Raw genomic sequence first — 11751 nt, forward strand, 5'->3', positions numbered from 1 at the left:
CTTGCTCCAAGAATCTAAGTATGCCACACCCTACAAGAGTGCTCCAAGAAAACTCTAAGTATCCAAGATTATGAGAGAGAGAGAGAGAGAATAATGAGAGAGCTCCCAACACTGAACTGACAAAAGGTTCACTCTGAAAGGAAGAAGCTTGCCAACAAATCTTCAGAAGCCTTTTTATTAATGAGGCCTCTACTTTCTTCATTTTTCATTATTTGCCTTCATTTTCCTCCTCACATGCAACATGTGACCTTTCACCTCCTTTTTCTACTAATTTCCATTATTTTCATAAATAAATGTGCCAAAATACCTTTTTGCCTCTTTAATGCCTTAGCCATTGCCTTTTCCAATTTCCTTAACTATAAACAACTAAATGAACACCCACTAGGATGTCTTTCCCACCATTCAGCTTGGAATGTGTGTCCCATCATTCGTGGTATATATTATTTTTACATGGAATTCTCACAAGGGCTGTTACAGTTTATTTTTATTTTAGAAAACTTTACTTAAGTGCTCTGACTTATTTATGCACATAAAATTAAACATATTTATTCAGTTTTGGATACATTTTTGTAGATTTCAATGCTTATGTTTATAAATTCTTTTTGAGTAGGCAAGTTCTTAATTCCTAGTGATTTTTCTTGGTTCTTTTCAACTGTGAAGAATCTGAGACTTGTAATTATTGTAATATAAATATTTGATGTTGGGTTTGCCTATTACTCTAGAATTCTCTTTGCATTCTCAAGAATGGAGCTGCATTATGGGGAATGTAGGGCTTCACTTTATAACGGTGGCCATTTCACATGTGATAGAGATATGGCTACATGTGGCCTCAATTGATAAATTTTGTAACAACAATATAAATAATCAATTCATTGTAGTAACAAAGCATTAAATTCAGAACTCAGAGACAATATATTGGGCCATGATGCTTCCAGCTGAGCATTTCATTCCTTTTCGTTCCACATATGCTCAACTTGGATCAAGGAGAAGCTAGCGTTGTGGCACTTTTGGCTCCTCGTTGCAACACCTCACCTAATGTTTCCCTGACATTTGTTTCCATTTACAACCTATGGAGATATACATTGATGATGAGGCAAAGTTGACACTTCATGGAATAGTTCAAGTGTTTATTTACATGTGTACTATGCAAATCAAATTTACGTTGTTATCAATCATTTTGTGTACTTCAATTTTTTGATACTTACATCTTGTCATTGCTTCAACACTAGATCAAGGGGAGTGAGCTGGAGAAGAACAATAAATTTAATGACATGTTTGATGCGCTAGACTTCAACCAAGTGGTGATATTTGTTAAGAGTGTGAATAGAGCTATGGAGCTAAAGAAGCTACTTGTGGAGTGTAACTTTCCTTCCATATGCATTTACTCTGGGATGACATAGGAAGAAAGGGGTGTATATTTGCATGTATTTTCATAATATTTACTATTTTATGTTGGTTCAACACCATCATATTTCCTGCAATTGATCCTTTAGAGCAATGAAGCTTGTTTGTGGTGTTAACTAAAGGCCACGATATGGCTATTAGCTCTATAGGACTCAATGGAAATGGGGACTAGGACTTCCCTGGACATTATGCTTAAGTCTAGAAGGGTCAAATCAACCAAAGAAATACATTGGGGTTTGATGATTATTAATTATGTTTTATTATGCTCATTATTTCTAAACAATTACCATATTTGGTTATACTACGGTTTGATGATTTTTCATTACCTTAATTGCTTTAGTATGGTTTTAAAATTTAAAATTGTTTTTATTTCTTGAAACTTCAACTAATGGCATATCAAACTCTTGTTTGTATCTGCATTATTCTAGAGTGGCCTGTGTTATGTTTCTTTAATTTACTATGCCTTGCTAGAAAATATGGCACTATTGTAACTAATTTCAGTTCCAACATAGTTTTCCATTTCAAAAACAAAGGTTTTGAATTGGTATACAAGGATTGACGATGGCAAGGTTAGCTTGCCTACACTACATCTAAACCGCTATCTCTACTTTTATGATGAGAAATACTTTTCTTTGTAGTATTTCCCTATCTTACTTTGTACCTCTAGTTTCCATTTTATCTTTTGGTACTTAGAAGGAGCCATGTTATTCTCCACAACATCTTACCTCTATTTATACATTTAGTGTTGAATAATTCTTCTCTATACTTCTATTTCTACCTATCACTCATTAAGAGGAGCCATTATAAATGGATTAAAGGTAAGGCCGACATTCAATCCTATTTAACAAGTGGTTGTACTTAACCTTTAATTTCAACTGGGGACTTATTTACCCACCCTCAACTTAGGGCTTTTGGGATTTCATTCGATTGGGACTACTGAGAGTATGTGAATCCTTAACTAGTTTTATAAGGATGATTTTGGGAAGATTGAGGAATGGCACCTTGAATTTCCATTTCTTGTGGTGTCAAGAATTTGTAGGTCCCTTGGGTTGCTCCCAAGGTTGAGAGTGTGGGGTACCTTGGAGGTATATATATATATATATATAAGCCTCTTGAGTATGGAAGTAGGATTGACTCTTGATGATAAAGAGAATTGAACCCATAGCCTGAAGAGAGTTGAACTTGGGATAGATATCATGGCTCATGTATTCTTGAGGCACCCCTTGGGGTTAAATGTTCAGAAACATTGTCCCACCCTCAAGCACTTGAGTGAAAATATGAGATTACGAGTACCTTGTGAGTGCCCAGTTTTCTAAACATGTCACAAGTGTGATTTGAACTTGGATGGGGGGAAAAACAAACTCTATTAACCACCAAAGCTAGACTTAAGTGACAAAGCACTTGAATGTCATTATAAAATTCATCTATTTGGTGGCTAGGCCTATTGAGATATTAGGTTTATTACATCAAGAACTCATTAATTTGCTACAAGATACTTTGATATCCCAGAATTGAAAGTTTTAGCTTTCATCCTTCTGGCTGAACTTATCTTATTTCTTGCTTTTGATAAAGTTGCCTCTTTATTAGGCTGTTGATTATAATATTATTCATTAATTTGCTGTGATATATTAAGTGATCAATAATTCATGATTACTGTGTGTGTGTAAATTGATAAGATACAAAGGTTTTGAGGAGGGTCATAAGAGGATATTAGTTGCAGTTGATTTGGCTGGCATAGGAGTTGGCATTGAGCATGCAAATATTGTTGTTGGATAGCAAATGCCATATTCTATGGATACTTAATTGCCTAGGGTATGCCTACATATATAGCGGATGTTTGTACTTGGTATTCCAATATTTATAATCTTTTATTCTAATTTTAAGATATAGAACTAAAAGTGTTGTTTTGATGTAGGTTGGAAGAGTTGGTGCTAGGTCCCTATAATACTAGTGTAGCTGCCTCATATTGTTATTGTTGTGCCTCATGGAAGCCCACTATTTTGATTATTTAGCCCTTACATTATTATTGTTATGTAGGCCCTAATTATACTTTGACCCTTTACACTCTTATATATAGGAATGAGGTCTTGTCATTTAAATCATCAGAGAATTGTTCAATTATGTGATGTAAAGGGAGGTTTCCCCCTCGAAGAGGCTTATTATCTAGTCATTGATATATCTTTTCTTATTTTTCTATGCTATTTTTTATCTAGATACATAACATTTGGTATCAGAGTTTTTGATCCTAGGGTTTTACTGCTTCAAACGAGTCATTGTAGAATTTTTTTCGCTATAATTTTTTTTTTTTCAAGCCTCAGACCATGAAATTGCTATCACGTGGAGGAGAAATCTTGATGAACATATGGATTCCATTTTGGACCTTTTTCGTTATATTTTTAGGGATATGGTCCAAGGAAGTTAGAGTTTCTGTGTGCTCTAGAATTCAGTCTCAAACATGTGACTAGGGAAAATTGTCATAAATTTCTCGTAGAGCATAAGATTTGAATTTAGTAAAAAGTGAATGAAAATGAACTTTTTGTAGTTTTTTCAGATATTATTTAAAAGGAAAAATGTTAAAAAAATGACACGTGGAATTTCATACAAGTTTGTGTTACTGACCCAGTCCATAATCAAGTCATCGTGGGAGATTTAACATAAATTTATCTTGAAGATCAAATATTAGTCTAACTAGTGGGGTTGGAAAGAAGACACATAAGGATACCGTATGATGAATTTTCAGACCTTGAGAGGTTGAAATCACAAAATGAAATAGTTTTTAGGCAATCTTATCAATAAGCTCAAAATCAAGCTCTTAAAAGGTGTGTTTTTGAACTTTGCATAACTTTTGTTTGAAAATCAAATTGAAGTGATTCAAAGGGAATATTGAAACATAAGTATCATTAATTGATTCCAAAATTCTTCTCAAACAAAAAAATTCTACACCCATTAAACCCTCAGAAAGTTCTACTATGATGTATGAAGAAGAAGAAACACAACTTGATATATCAAAATTAAGGGACCAAGTGCAACAATTTTCGCTATCACAAAGAGCAACCAAAAATGAATTGGAAGTGATGATGAATGTTAAGATGGATGGTTTAGAAGAAAAAATAAAAGGGGACATGGAAGGTTTAAAAACAAACATGGAAGGTTTAAAAGCATACATGGAAGGTTTGAGGGAAGGTTTGACAAAGTTGCTATAAGAAAGGACTCCTCATGGTAACAAGGTAGTCCATGAAACTCATGATGAAAACAAAAGGAATGGAATCATGATTTTAGAGACTCCAACTTTGGGTTGAAGTCCAGCGGTATTCCAAATATTGATATGAGGAAGTTTGATGGCAAGCATTTGGTAACATGGATACTATAGATGGACCAGTTCTTTAATCTACACGATTTGCAACACACACAAAAGGTGAACATTACATATTTATATTTAGAACCCAATCAGTTTGTGTGGTATCGATGGATTTTCTCTTCTAAATCACTTTCCACTTGGAGATTTTTCACAGAGGAATTGATAGTGCATTATGAGGATATAAAGAGCAATACATTCTTTAGCCAATTGATAAATCTCAAACAAAAGGGTTTAGTTGGGGAGCACATTGAGGACTTCCAAAGATTGAATACCAAGGTAACTTATATCCCCATAGGAGAATTTTATTGATGTCTTCATAGGAAATTTAAAGGATAACATTGAACATGAGGTTTGCCTTTGGTAACCTAAGTCATAGGAGATTTCATTCAAGGTGGCATTGATGGTGTTGGATCTGCCACCATTCAGGGGATCTCCTCGGTATAAGGTCCCAACTAGACCTCACACCTTTTGGTGTAGGAGTCCTATCCGTTGTGATGCCCAGGTTTCCATTTACTTAGAGATTTTCCTAGGCTCTTATTGTTCAAGACATGAGAGTGTTACACTGGTACCTTCGAAAAGTAAGGTGAGTGTGCTTGGTGAGTGTGTAGCATAACTGTGTCTATGTTCTCTTACTACAAAAGGGGGGAAAGTGATCCTCTAAGTGAGAGGCAATAGTACCACCTAGGAAGAGACACACACGAAACAAGAAAGGTCTATCTAGCATCCAACAGAATAGTCCACAATGGATGCGACAATTGTTAAAACCAAAGCAAAGGGGATTACCCATCCACCCTAGCGGAGTAGTCTATAATAGACATGACGGTTGTTATAACTAGTAAGCGAGGATGGCCTGTCTAGTATCCCGCGTAGTAGCCCAAAGGATGAGACAACAATGATAAACAATACAACACATTCCCAATAAGATAAGCACTAAAAGAACCGAAATAGTTCAACTATATTAGTACATGTGAAACAAACATGAATTACAAATTCTCAAAGAATAGTCTTACAAACATCTACAAGTAATGCATGGAAACGTGCTAGACTGAATAGACTTAGGTATTAAGAAAAAGTTCCAAGACACATATTTACATCATACACCACTGGCCCCAGTAATGGGACATTGGAGCCACTCCTTGCTCCTCAAAGAACCAACTGAAACTCTCTATGCTTCGTGGGAGGAGCCAAGGTAAAAGGTCCTTTCTCATACAATTAGTGGGGTATATGTAACCAAGGGTGATGCTTGACCCTTGTGACTCTTGGACTTTCCTCTTCTCTGTTTAACTTCTTATGAATTTTCAACTGAAATGACTCTTCATGTTCATGTGTGTCCATTAGACTTCCACTTTACATTACATTCAATTTACAATAGATATGGCCCACAATAGTGATGTGGCCTTTGACAACTCATGACACAACTTGACATGCCACTCCTGAAGTGGACTTGCTTGCTGAGGTGACAATGTCAAGTCGTTGTTGCTATTGAGTGATAGATGTGTTCTTGGATGTGCTCTCTCTTCTCCTCCACATAGCTTGATGATGCAGGGTCTTCAATGATCTTTGGTCTCTTAAGGTGGTTGAATGCATGTGCTATCTTCGCTTGTTATTGATAAGATTCATTGTCCATCTAGCTGTGAGTGAGTCTTCTAGCATGTTCGCTCCTTCCTTATATTCTTCATCATCTCGCCATGATCTAATAGTGTACCTGTTCGTGTAATTCACTCATGATGGGATGACATCAAATCCAAAAACCTCCTAGTCTAAGATGATGCATTGTTATCCATGGTCTAGGCCCGAGATAGATGACAAGCTAGGAAAAAGGGCCCAGTAACTATGCATTGTGCAGTTCCAGGTGATAGGGAGGAAGACTGGTTTCTGAGACTGTGTCGGGAAAAATTATGTAGAGGCCACTAGGAGGCAGGATTGCACAATTCATATCATCAGTGGTTGCTGCAAGGTGGGACACTGGGAGGCAGATTTGCGTAGTTTTCAGAGATAAGTTAGCACTGGGAAGCAGAGGGACTTGGGAGGATAAAACTACAGATTTTTTGGGATCAATGAGCCTTGACTGAGGGAGGACACTGGGAGATAATTTAGTGTAGTTTTGGGAGGCAAGACAAGATTGGGACTCTACGCATTGTTGGGTTCCAATAGACAAGGAGGAAACTTGGTGACTGATCTTGCGAAATGCACAATTTAGGTCGGGCTTGAGGAAGCTACTACGCAATTATGGGGAGGAAGGTAGGCTGCTTAGCTTTGGAATTGCACAGTGAAACAACCCCAGAGGATAGTGATCACGCACTGTGCATTTCCAGGTAGCAAGGTTGCATCACAGAGGGTTGAGACTGTGCAGTGCGCAGTTTAGTTGTGGTCCAGTGAAAGGGAGTTGCCTAATCAGGAGGATTTCCAGAAAAGGGCTAAGTGTGGGAGGCAAGTGAACTTTGTGAGGAACTTGAAACTTTGATCACACACTTAGCATATGTGACGATACAACAACATAGGCCACCGAAACAACAAGACAAAGCATTACCCTCTGTGAGACAGTCTAGAACAAAAAGCGACAAGTGTGACACTTGAGATAGACCCTAGGACGACCTTGACGACACTTGTGTGATAGTGCTTAAAACTTTGTGTGTGAGTACGATCAATGTTTACATAACTAGGAGAACTCGAACACACAAAGACAAACCTTTGAACTCACTAGAAAGGGACCGCAAGCGTGATAAAGTACTCCAACATGCTAAAAGATGATAGTTGATCAAACAATAAAAAGAGGTGAAAGGACTTTAAGGAAGCTCATGAAATGAGCTTGAGTGCTTGCAACAATAGAGGAAAAGACCAAGGAAGGCTAAAAAATTTGGTGTAAGCCAAAAATTTCGGAGGGTGTTGCAGCTGCTACAATACTTGGCGACACATTGGTTGAATACAAACTTCTCTATCTTGGTTCATTTTTCGTGCAGGGCCTTGGTCCTTCGAGAAGCATTGATTCAATTTGAAGATTAATTTAGTTTCTCCACTTACGCTATGACAATCATGGATCCATTGATGCCTTCTCAGTTGAAGACAACATAATATTCAACGAGATCACAATGTTTCGAATCGGGAAGGGTAGTTTAGCTTGCGAGCTTATGATTTTTAGGGTATATTTTTCATCTTTGGTGTTGCTCCGCTTTTAGTAGGCATGGACACCTTGGCAGAGTCACGCATGAACACAAGCATTTCTCCACTACCAGCGAGCTTGGAAAGTACCCGATGAAGTTTCCTTCTTCACCTCTCTACGTAGGAAGCCTTTCTCTTCTTTCACCTTTGTTATTTTAAAGAGAATTGTGCATAAGAACTTATTTATTTTTGGGATGGAAGAGGGATCCTGACTTATCGAGAGAAGAAGAGGTTGTTCCTTCAAAGAAGTGTATAAATACCTCTGATTTTGGTTTTCTCATTCAGATTTTTCCATTCTTTGTTTATACTAGTTGGATAAGATTGAAAACACCAAAGCAAAAAATAGAGTACAGGCCTAAGGTTCCGAGACTAAACGCAGGTTCATGGTTGGACCAAAACTCTCCTTACAGACGGGTCGTATTTTCCTCCAGGACTTCATTGGCCAAAAGTTGTAACCAAATACAAAGAAGACAAACCCATGATTAGCCGAGGATATGGTGTCACAAGACTCTTTGAGCTTCAACCACACACTTGGAAGCCGTAAAGAGGTAAGGCACAATACTTATTTACATAAGAATACAAACGAAAACCAAAGGAAAACAAAACAAAAAATAGTTAGAAGACTATGTACATAGTGTGGGGCACGGTCCTGGATGTCATTGAAAATAACATTTTAAGTCTTGGCCATTGGAAAGAAGAGAGTCAATCTTCCCATTAAGTGATTGAGTACGGTATGTGTGTTGGCCAAGATTCTCATGGACAATGTAAGGACCAATCCACAGGGATTGAAACTTAGTGTGCTTGCCTTTTCCTCATGGGCTTTGTCCCACTTTAAAACTAAGTCACCCACACTAAAGCTAGTCTTCCCTGTAGACTTTTTGTCAAACCATCTCTTGATACGACTATGATGGAGTGAAATTTTTTCTTTTTCTTTCAACCATTCTTCCTGCAACTTGTGTAAAGTGCCTGTTATCACCCCAAGAAACTCTCCTAGGTTGTATATCAGAGATGCTCGGGAACATTACAAACTCAACAAAAATGTTGGAAAATTGGTGGATGAATGAAAGAAATGCTGCATATTCAAGCCAGATAACCACTTCTACTATGCTTGACCCCAGACATGGGTGAACACCCCCAGAATACAAGGATTTTAACCACCAATTACTCACGGTTTTAAAGAAAATGTGATGATGGAGAACACTGATCACACCAGCAGATGCACAAGACCCTGTGATGGCTAGCTGCAACCAGTTAAAAGGTCTGTAAATCTATCTCCTAATGCATAGACAGGATGATAGCTCTCTGGCATTAAACAAACAGAAACCTGCATACAAATTCAATGATACATGCTAAATTCAAACACAGAGGTGGGATGACAACCCCTCTAATGCCAAATATCAACAGCACATGAATAAATGCATAACAGGCACAACCTGGAACAAAGAAGAAGAAGTGGACAGTGAGAAATTAACAACAAAAGAAGCTTGCATTAGCTAGAAATGAAGACCAGACACTGCAGGTATCATAACATTTACAGTCTCTAGAAGTTGAAGCTTACAACAAAATAACACTCATCAACCCCATTACATATTTCTTCTGGGTATATATATAATTTGTTTACAAAAAATCTCTGCAGACCCATGCGTGGAGGGGTCATAACTAACCACCAACCGCATTTATAGACTATTATGGGCCTCTGATACATTCTGACTGTTTTAATTAACAAATTTGACATTCTCTGGTACTTTGTTGTACTCCTTGAACATGTGGAATGTTTCATGAATAAATGTCCATAACTGCTGAAGGTGTTGAACTGCTCGAGGATCATCTTTTCTTCCTCGGCTGTGCTGCTCTTTGAATGTGCTAGCTGAGGATTTAATGCATAGATAGCTGGATCGTGGTCTCCTTCCTCCTTCAGGCACAGGATAGGCCCAAAACACGTAAAATGCATGAACAATGAACTAGGAGCTGAGAACGAACGCCAGCTGTTGGATTGCTCAGACGAACGGCTGAGATTTGAAGGCGGGAGGTGATGGGAAGGCACAAAGGCGCGATTGATTATAGGACGTCGGATCTGACAGATCGGACGGTGGAGATCAGGCTACGTGGGCTATAGGAAGACATATGCATGGGAAGAATGTGGATCGTCGGATCATGTTGGGCAGATTCGACAGTTGACGGGTAGCAAAGAAGCGAGAAGGTTAGTGAGCGGGGACCTACTGGATGGTGGTAAGCGGTTTCCCTGCACCGCTCACGGGAAAAGGTGGTTTATGTACATGGAGGGTGCAATACAAGTTAGCGAGTGCCGCATGTCTGATCTGACAGGCATGAAACCGCTTTCCCAGCGGGTTATTGCGCGCGCAGATCTCAGCGGTGGGCGGTACGAACGCCGTCAGATCATGGGGCAGAAGATCAGATGGTGGAGAATCAGGCGTGCAGGTTATGGGCGCGTGGGACCGTTAGATCGGATGATGTGTGATTGACGGTGAGGATTAAGGCAGAGAGTAATATGGAGGCATGAGGTCACATGTTACGGTGATAAGGGTTTAAGCTACAACGCTTAGGGGCTCGGCCGAAAAAAGGTTTTAAAGGGTTTTGGAGGCAAAAAAAAAAAAAAAAGGTGGCGGGAGTTATAAGGATATAAAACAAATGAAGGGGGGAAAGATTTAATGAACTGCTACTAGCCCCTCCTTGCAGAAAACATCATGGCCAAGCTGTCCTTGACCCTAAAAAATGCTCAAACATGTAGCAGAGCTAACAGTGCCCATCCTACGTTGAACTAAAAGACACGACTTTCCCTGGGATTCTTGGGACAATTGGAGAGCAGCCAAGTAAATGTTTTGTAGGAGGATGGCTTCCTTTCCATACACTAGGAAGTAAGGGGAATGATTAAGAGAAGGCTTAGGTGTGACTTGGTCAACCCCTAAATAATTAAATAGAGTGGAGTGTCAGTTTCGCTGCTAAGAGAAAATGGCCTTTTTAATGAAGTGAATGAGATTCTTATTTTTGGATTCGGAAAGGCCATTCCCCCATGGATAGTAGTTATAAGAATGTTTCAAGACAACACCATTTTTCAATGCAAACTCATAAATATTTAATGAATAAAAGTACGTTGCATTGTCAAAAACAAGTGACGTAGGAATGCCAAACCTGGAAATGATATTATGCCGTCAGAAGCTAATGAATTCCTAAAAATTCACTTGTTTCAGCGGAACTGCCTCTGTCCACCGCGTGAAGTAATCTATAATAGTCAGGATATAATGGTGCTGCTTTGATGAATGTGGGAAAAATTCCCCAATGATATCCAAGCCCCACTGTTGGAAAGGTTCTTCCAATGCTACAGGCTACAGTGGGGCTGCTGACCTCCGATTTCGGTTGGCACACTTTTGACATATCGAATACTTGTGGGTGTAGGCATGCACATCCTTGAATAATGTAGGCCAGTAGAAACTGGCCCGCATGATCTTATGTGTTGTGGTGTTACCCATGAAGTGTCCCTCGGTTAGTCCGTTGTGGAGATCATGCAACATCTTATCTGAATCTTGTGCCTTCAGGAACCTGAGCAATAATCCATTATGGTGCTTTCTGTATAACACCCCATGCACCAGTTTGTATGATAGAGATTTGAGTCGAAGTGCCCTCTTTTGCCACATAGAAAAATGAGAGGGCACGCTGCCATGCATAAGGTAGCGACGCACTTCTTCGTATCAGGAGTTTCCGTCTAAAGTGGGAGATTCTCGTTGAACATTGTAAATTTTTATTTCTTTCTCCCAGGCTGCGAGCTCTTCTTCTTCGTCTTGTGCATGAACCGATTCTGTTGCTAACCTACA

This window comes from Pinus tabuliformis, chromosome 6 (genome assembly GCF_031772625.1).
Source record: "Pinus tabuliformis cultivar Carrire ecotype Pingquan chromosome 6, CPIR1, whole genome shotgun sequence".
Lineage (NCBI taxonomy): Eukaryota > Viridiplantae > Streptophyta > Pinopsida > Pinales > Pinaceae > Pinus > Pinus tabuliformis.